This window comes from Peromyscus californicus, unplaced genomic scaffold, assembly GCF_007827085.1.
Source record: "Peromyscus californicus insignis strain IS unplaced genomic scaffold, ASM782708v3 Scaffold_21__1_contigs__length_65335640, whole genome shotgun sequence".
In the NCBI taxonomy this organism is placed as follows: Eukaryota; Metazoa; Chordata; class Mammalia; order Rodentia; family Cricetidae; genus Peromyscus; species Peromyscus californicus.
This window is the reverse complement of record NW_026294514.1, coordinates 48,864,552-48,871,110: the sequence shown is the minus strand read 5'-3', so window position 1 is coordinate 48,871,110 and position 6,559 is coordinate 48,864,552. Positions and strand designations below refer to the sequence as shown.

At 37.4% G+C, this 6,559-nt stretch overlaps 1 pseudogene; it reads right to left on the bottom strand.

The window, feature by feature from the left end:
• Window positions 1-855: 855 nt before the first annotated feature.
• Window positions 856-5,945, bottom strand: LOC128117427 (60S ribosomal protein L23a-like; annotated as a pseudogene).
• Between the last annotated feature and the right edge of the window lie 614 nt (window positions 5,946-6,559).

The window sequence follows — 6,559 nt, the reverse complement described above, 5'->3', positions numbered from 1 at the left end:
CCAACTAGTGCATGATCATCAATCTTGGAAGAAATTAATGTACATTTCAGAATTTTAATTTCCAATTTTACAACCTTGCATTTTGAATTCACATGTTATCCTTCCCATGGTTGCCAGCAAGTCTAAATGTGATGATATTCTACATCAGTGGTTTTCAACCTTCCAGATGCTGTGACCCTAGTAGCTATACCAATTAAGAAACTTAAGTGTATTTAATTTAAAATGCTGTGTTATGTAAAAGTACAGGGCTCCCTTCCCAGAAACTTTAGCATGCCATGAACTTAAGAGCACTTGCTCTTCCTCCAAAGTACCTGGTTTCCTTCTCAGTACTCATGCAGAAGCTTGAAACCATCTGTACCTCCATGTCTAGTAAATGCAACCCCCTCTTCTGGGTTTCCTGGGAACCAGGCACAAACATGTACATACATGAAGGAAAATACTCACACACATAAACAAAACTGGTTAAAAAGTTTCATATTTTTTTTCTTTTTTATTATTATTAAGAAATTTTCTTTTCATTTTACATACCAACCACAAATTCCTCTCTCCTCCCTCCTCTTGCCCCCCAGCATCCTCCCCAACCCACTCCCCATTCCTACCTCCTCCAAGGCAAGGTCTCTCATGAGGAGTCAGCAGAGCCTGGTACATTCAGTTGAGGCAGGTCCAAACCCCTCCTCCCTGCACCAAGGCTGCGTATAGTGTCCCACCATAGGCACTAGACTCCAAAAAGCCGGCTCATGTGTTAGAAATGGGTCCTGATGACACCACCTGAGGGCCTCCTAAACATGATCACGAAGTTTCATATTTCTATGGTGAAAAGAAATGTGTAACTAGAATTAGCCAGTTTGACTACATTTAAATGATCTCAATTTTGTTGGCAATGTCCAGGCCATCATAATCAGGAGTTAGCCGAACATACTCATTCTTTTGTTTGCCAAGTCTTAGTAGAGTATTGACTTTAGCCACATCAGTTTCATAGAGTTTCTTCATAGCCTGTTTGACCTGGTGCTTGTTGGCCTTGACATCCACTGTGAATATAAGTATATTGTTGTCTTCTATCTTCTTCATGGCTGACACAGTGTTCAGACAAACCTTGATGATGGCATAATAGTCAACCTTATTTCTCATGGGCACACTTAGAGGGGATTTGAGCTGTCTCTGGCACCTCATGGTGTTAGGATTCTGCAAGGTAGATGATGTGCAGATCTTCTTTTTGTGGCTGTGGATGCCTTTCAGATCTGCCTCCTTGGTTTTCTAAGCCTTGGTTTTGGATTTGGCCCTGTGGGCACAGGGACTTTCTCTTTGCTTTCAGTGCAGTTTTATAATTCTCACTATAAGCATCCTAGCTCAAAATTGTGACTTAAGTAGCGGCCACTTGAAATTGACTTAAAATTTAGAAACAGTATTTCTATAACACTTCCATTGACAACGTTTTTTTTTTTGTTTTTTTTTTTTTTTTTTTTTTGTAAGACATAAGAAAATAGAAGCAACTGATGAAAATTGTGAACACTGGTTCTGGTGGCAAAGCAGGCCCACTTTTATATGTGCTTATATATTACTCATATCCTCCTCTGAATTATCTGGCAAAAAAGCAATAATCTACTTTAATACTAGTTAATATAGTTTGGAACCATTAGTTTTTCATTCAGTATTCAAGTTTAAAAATTGACATTTTTACAGATAATATTTTGTCAGAATCATTAGACAGCAGTTGTAAGATTTTAGCCAAAAAGTTTGTATCTGGTGAAATACACAATGAAGAAATGTCTATCCTCTCAAATTTAGACAGTTGTTTTTCAGCAAAGCGTGGCAAAAATGCAGAACACGGAGGTGAGACAACAGAAACTCATATCAAAATAGATCAGTGTGGTGCAGAGACTGAGAAAATGCTACAAGCTCCCAGCTGGGAAAACTTGTAATTGCAACCAGCCAGAACATTGATACAGAGATAGCAAAATTACTAACAAGGGAAAAAGAAAATTTAGGGAGACAAATGGAGGAAGTGTTTTCCTATGTATGACAAGGACCCTAGTAAATATGACAAAGTGTTCGTCAAGAGCAGAATGTTGAACTGGCGTGAAGAAAATATAAAATTGATTACTACAATGACAAGCCACATAAAATGCCATAATAACAGCACAGGAACTCATTTCAAATAAAAGTGAAATAAAAACACTCTCTCAAATTAAGAGGAGAAATGTGAACAAAACTAAACTTCTTGCTTGGGGCAATTTTTGTAACCAGAAACTATAGTCAAAAGCAATCAAAACTAATGGTAGCATTATCATAACAGAAGGATACACATGGCTCTAGGGATTTTTGTAGTATATGCATCTATTGCCTGAGCTACTGTAATATGAGGAAAGCAGCAATCTAGGAGCTAATACCCCATTACAGTCAAATTCAAACAAAGCTATGCTATCATTTCATTTCTAAGCCTCAGACTATCTCTTTCTTGATTCACATATAGCAAAATACAGAAAGGCAGGGATTTGATTCAGTTATTAATTCAGAATGGTAGCACTATACATATTGATGTCAAGTCAGAATTTACCATTACAGATGGTTATTATTAATGAAGTCTTTTTGAAAAGTCAGAGAATTATAGGGATCAGAAGAATGATATTTCTCATTTACAATGGTCTTCACTTGAAGGCTATTTATCTGATACAGAATTTCAAGCAACTAGATGACCACTTGCGAAATAAATAAATATGTGATAAATATAAAGACTCTATTTGTACAGTGAATTGCTATGGAGATCAGGCCATGCACTACTCTAAGTTACTCTGTATTTAGGAAAGCTCTTTCTTTTTTATATTTTTATTTTTGAAGGCTGTGCCTTGTCATGATAGACTCCATTTTACAATCAGCTTTTGATACGACTTTGAGAGTAGAGGTGATTGTAGGCTTCAGTAATCCCACAAACAGCAATCTGGCACCACCAATGCTGCAGAAGTAGATAAATGACTTATTTCTGGGGGTAGAAAGAGTGCCACCCCTTACCTTTATTGGAATTGAGATTGCAGGAACACATGGATATATATATATATATATATATATATATATATATATATATATATATATATATATCCATGTCAGACAACCTGGTCCAAGGACTTAAACACTCCAAACCTATTAAAAGATGTAACTCCTCCTTCTGAAACCTGTAAAGTAGTGGGTACTTAGGGCAACCCCACAAATATAACATCTGATAGCTGATGTGTTTGTCAAGAACCCAAAGGCAGATAATTCCCAGCTGTCCATGGATTTAGCTTGGTTCAATATCTAGTATGGATGAAACCTACTGGACAGCTGTTTATCCATCCACTTTCTTTCTACAATTGACCTATATAATTGTTCCTGTACAAACCATCCCTGCCCTTTCATTCTGCAGTTGACTACAACTCTTCTCTAAGATTGGTTTGTGATCTAACCAATAAGGAATGGATATACATGTCTGTGTGTGTGTGTGTGTGTGTGTGTGTGTGTGTGTGTGTGTGTGTGTGTGTGTGAATTTATTGGAGTGATTCCCAGGCTGCAGTCCAACAATGATTAGCTGTGAATGGACAGTCCAAGAATCTAGTAGTTTCTCAGTCCCACAAGGCTGGGTGTCTCAGCTAGTCTTCTGTGTATGCTGGAATCCTGAAGAAGAAGACTTCAATGCCAGTGAAGGAATAGATGTGCTGATAAGGCAAGGGCAAGCAGCTGAAGAATGAACCCTGTCTTCTTCCATTGTCCTTCCACTGGCTTCCATCAGAAGGTGTGGCTCAGATTAAAGGTGTGCTTTCTCTCCTCAAGATCTGGATTAAAGGCATGTGTCATTCTGTTTCAAGATCTGGAACAAAAGCCTGTGTCTTTCTGCCTCAAGATCCAGATCAAAAGCATGTTATTTTCCTGCCTCAAGATCAGGATCACAAGTGTGCTCTCCATTTCTGGATTGTAGTTCATCCCAGACATAGTGAAATTGACAACCAAGAGTAGCCTTCACAATGTTCATCAACACACTTCCGTAACATCTTATACTCTTCTTTAAGCTCCTCAATTTGTTTTCATTCTGTAAGCCATGCATAAACAGAAACACGTATGTATTTATATCTATACATTTACTATGTGATATGGGAGTTACTAGTAAACAAGATTAGAATAAAAGAAACTACCTTTACATCAGCCATCACCCAGATATTACAGTAAGCAGGATTATCTGCTTATCAAAACAGGGTACGCTATTCTGGTCAATAAGTTATGACATCATGAAAGACACAGACGTGTTCCTCTATGTTTCTTGGATGGCATGCTCACGACAATATCATTCTCTGAGCTGTTAGATTCTGTTGCACAGGATTAGCAAAGGGTATGCACATTGGTGCTGTCCGATAAGTATTTTTGACTCTAGAAAGGGAATATATGTTTAGGTTTCCGTGGAAGATAGCCTGGCTATCCTTGATTTGTCTACTCAGTTCTTAATGCCTCGGTGTCCTTTCTGGATTTCCAGCCTTTTTTTCTATCACAGTTACTCCTAACACAAGGAAGTAAGGTCCATGTAAAAAGTCAGGCCATTACCTCACTTCATTTTTTTTTTTCTTTTATAAGCTTAAGCTTACAATAGACCTCTAGTTTCTCTTCCTGGGACTTACATGGCATACAGCTACTGTGCTGATTTGCTTAATTTTAGTTTTTTTTTTTTTCATATAGCATTGTAACCTAACTTCACTAAGAAATTTTTTCCCACTTCCATCCACTGTGACTGCTCTGTGTATTATTAAATTCTGAGTCATAAAGAAAGGACTATAAAGTGCTGAGAGAAAACAACTGGATTCAGCCTTGGATTTTCTCTCTATTATGCATGACCACAGCAAAGCTCACTTCTGGATGTTTGAAGGATATGAGTTAAAGCTACCTAGCAATACATCAGAGTTAATACCAATCTGTAGATGTACTGGCTAGTTACATGTCAACTTGACACAAACTACAATAATCAGAGTGGAGGGAGCTTCAATTAAGAAAATGTCTCCATAAAAGACAGCTGGAATATTCTTAATTAGTGATCAATGTGGGAAGGCCTAGCCCATTGTGGGTGGTGCCTTGCCTGGGCTGGTGGTCCAGGGTTCTTTAAGAAAGCAGGCTGAGCAAGCCATGATGAGAAAGCTAGTAAGCAGCACCCCTCCATGACCTCTGCATCAGTTCCTGCCTCCAGGTGCCTGCCCTGTCCTGGCTTCTTTTGATGATGAAGAGTGATATGGAAGTGTAAGCCAAATAAAACTTTTCCTCCAAAGTTGCTCTTGGTCATGGTGTTTTGTTGAAACCCTAAGACAGTGGATTTCTATAAGATCTGTTCCATGAAGTGTGAAAAGAAAATTCTCTTATCTTAAAATGTCTGTGGAATGCTAGGAAAACTGATCATGAATTTGACATACTTCAATGTATGAAACAAATATATATATATATATATATACATACATATATGTAAATATATATTATTTGTTCACAATGTGATTATACTGGACAGTTATTACATGTAGCAGGTTTTGTGTGGTTTCTTTCCTTGTGATCTTATAGTAGAAGACTGGTCTCTAGTAATATGACATTGAGAAGCAATACAGTGTCAGTCTATTAGATCATAGCAGTATGCCCTCAGAAGCATTAAGATGATCATAAAAATCCATAAGTATTTGTCCCAAGGTGATTTTTTATTTTAAAATGAGTCAATTTATCCCTTCTGATTTCTCCAAATTGTTGTCTAGTGATGTGATTAGTCCCAGCCATGTCCTTTCTCTCACTTTCTATGACAAGCAGATTTAAGCTTGTGCTGATGCCAAGTCCTCACATGTTAGTTAGGGTTCTCCAAGGGAACAGAATTGATTTAATCCGTAATTCGATGACCATTACTACCCTCTAGCTGAAGAACTGGAGTATTACCTGAAAGTCAGTGGTCTTTCATTCATATTGGAATTTGGATATTGGTAAAGGATGGTAGCAGCTATAGCAGCCACAACAGGATAGATACACTCACAAGCAACCCACAAGGAGGCTTTTTAGTGACATTGGACCTATTGTATCCATGGGCCTCTTTATTTCCATGATATATTGAAAGGTGTTACTCAACATGGGGGAAGAGTTTTTTTCTTCATATAATTCTTCATGCAAATGTCCTGAGAAACATGCCCAGAAGCTTGTGACATTGTTGAGTCCAGGTCTAACAAAGCTGAAATTCAAGATGAACCATCACACCGATTAAATAAACCTCTTCCCAATGAAAAGCATCTGGACTCAGACATTTGTAACAATAACAAAAAAGTAAACTATTAATTAAACAGAGGGAAATATTTGATGACATCTCACTTAGCTACCTGGGTCAAGAAAGAAAGCAACTGGTAGTGGAATACTATTTAGCAAGTGACAATAATAAGAACCAAATATTAAAGAATTATACAGCTAGGGAAATTTGTAATTACATTGAGTAAAATTTATAATAACATACTTCTGTGAAGAAGCAATATCAGAAAGATAAAGGAATCCATTAAATTAAATCTAGAAAAGAATGCTAATGAGATGAAAT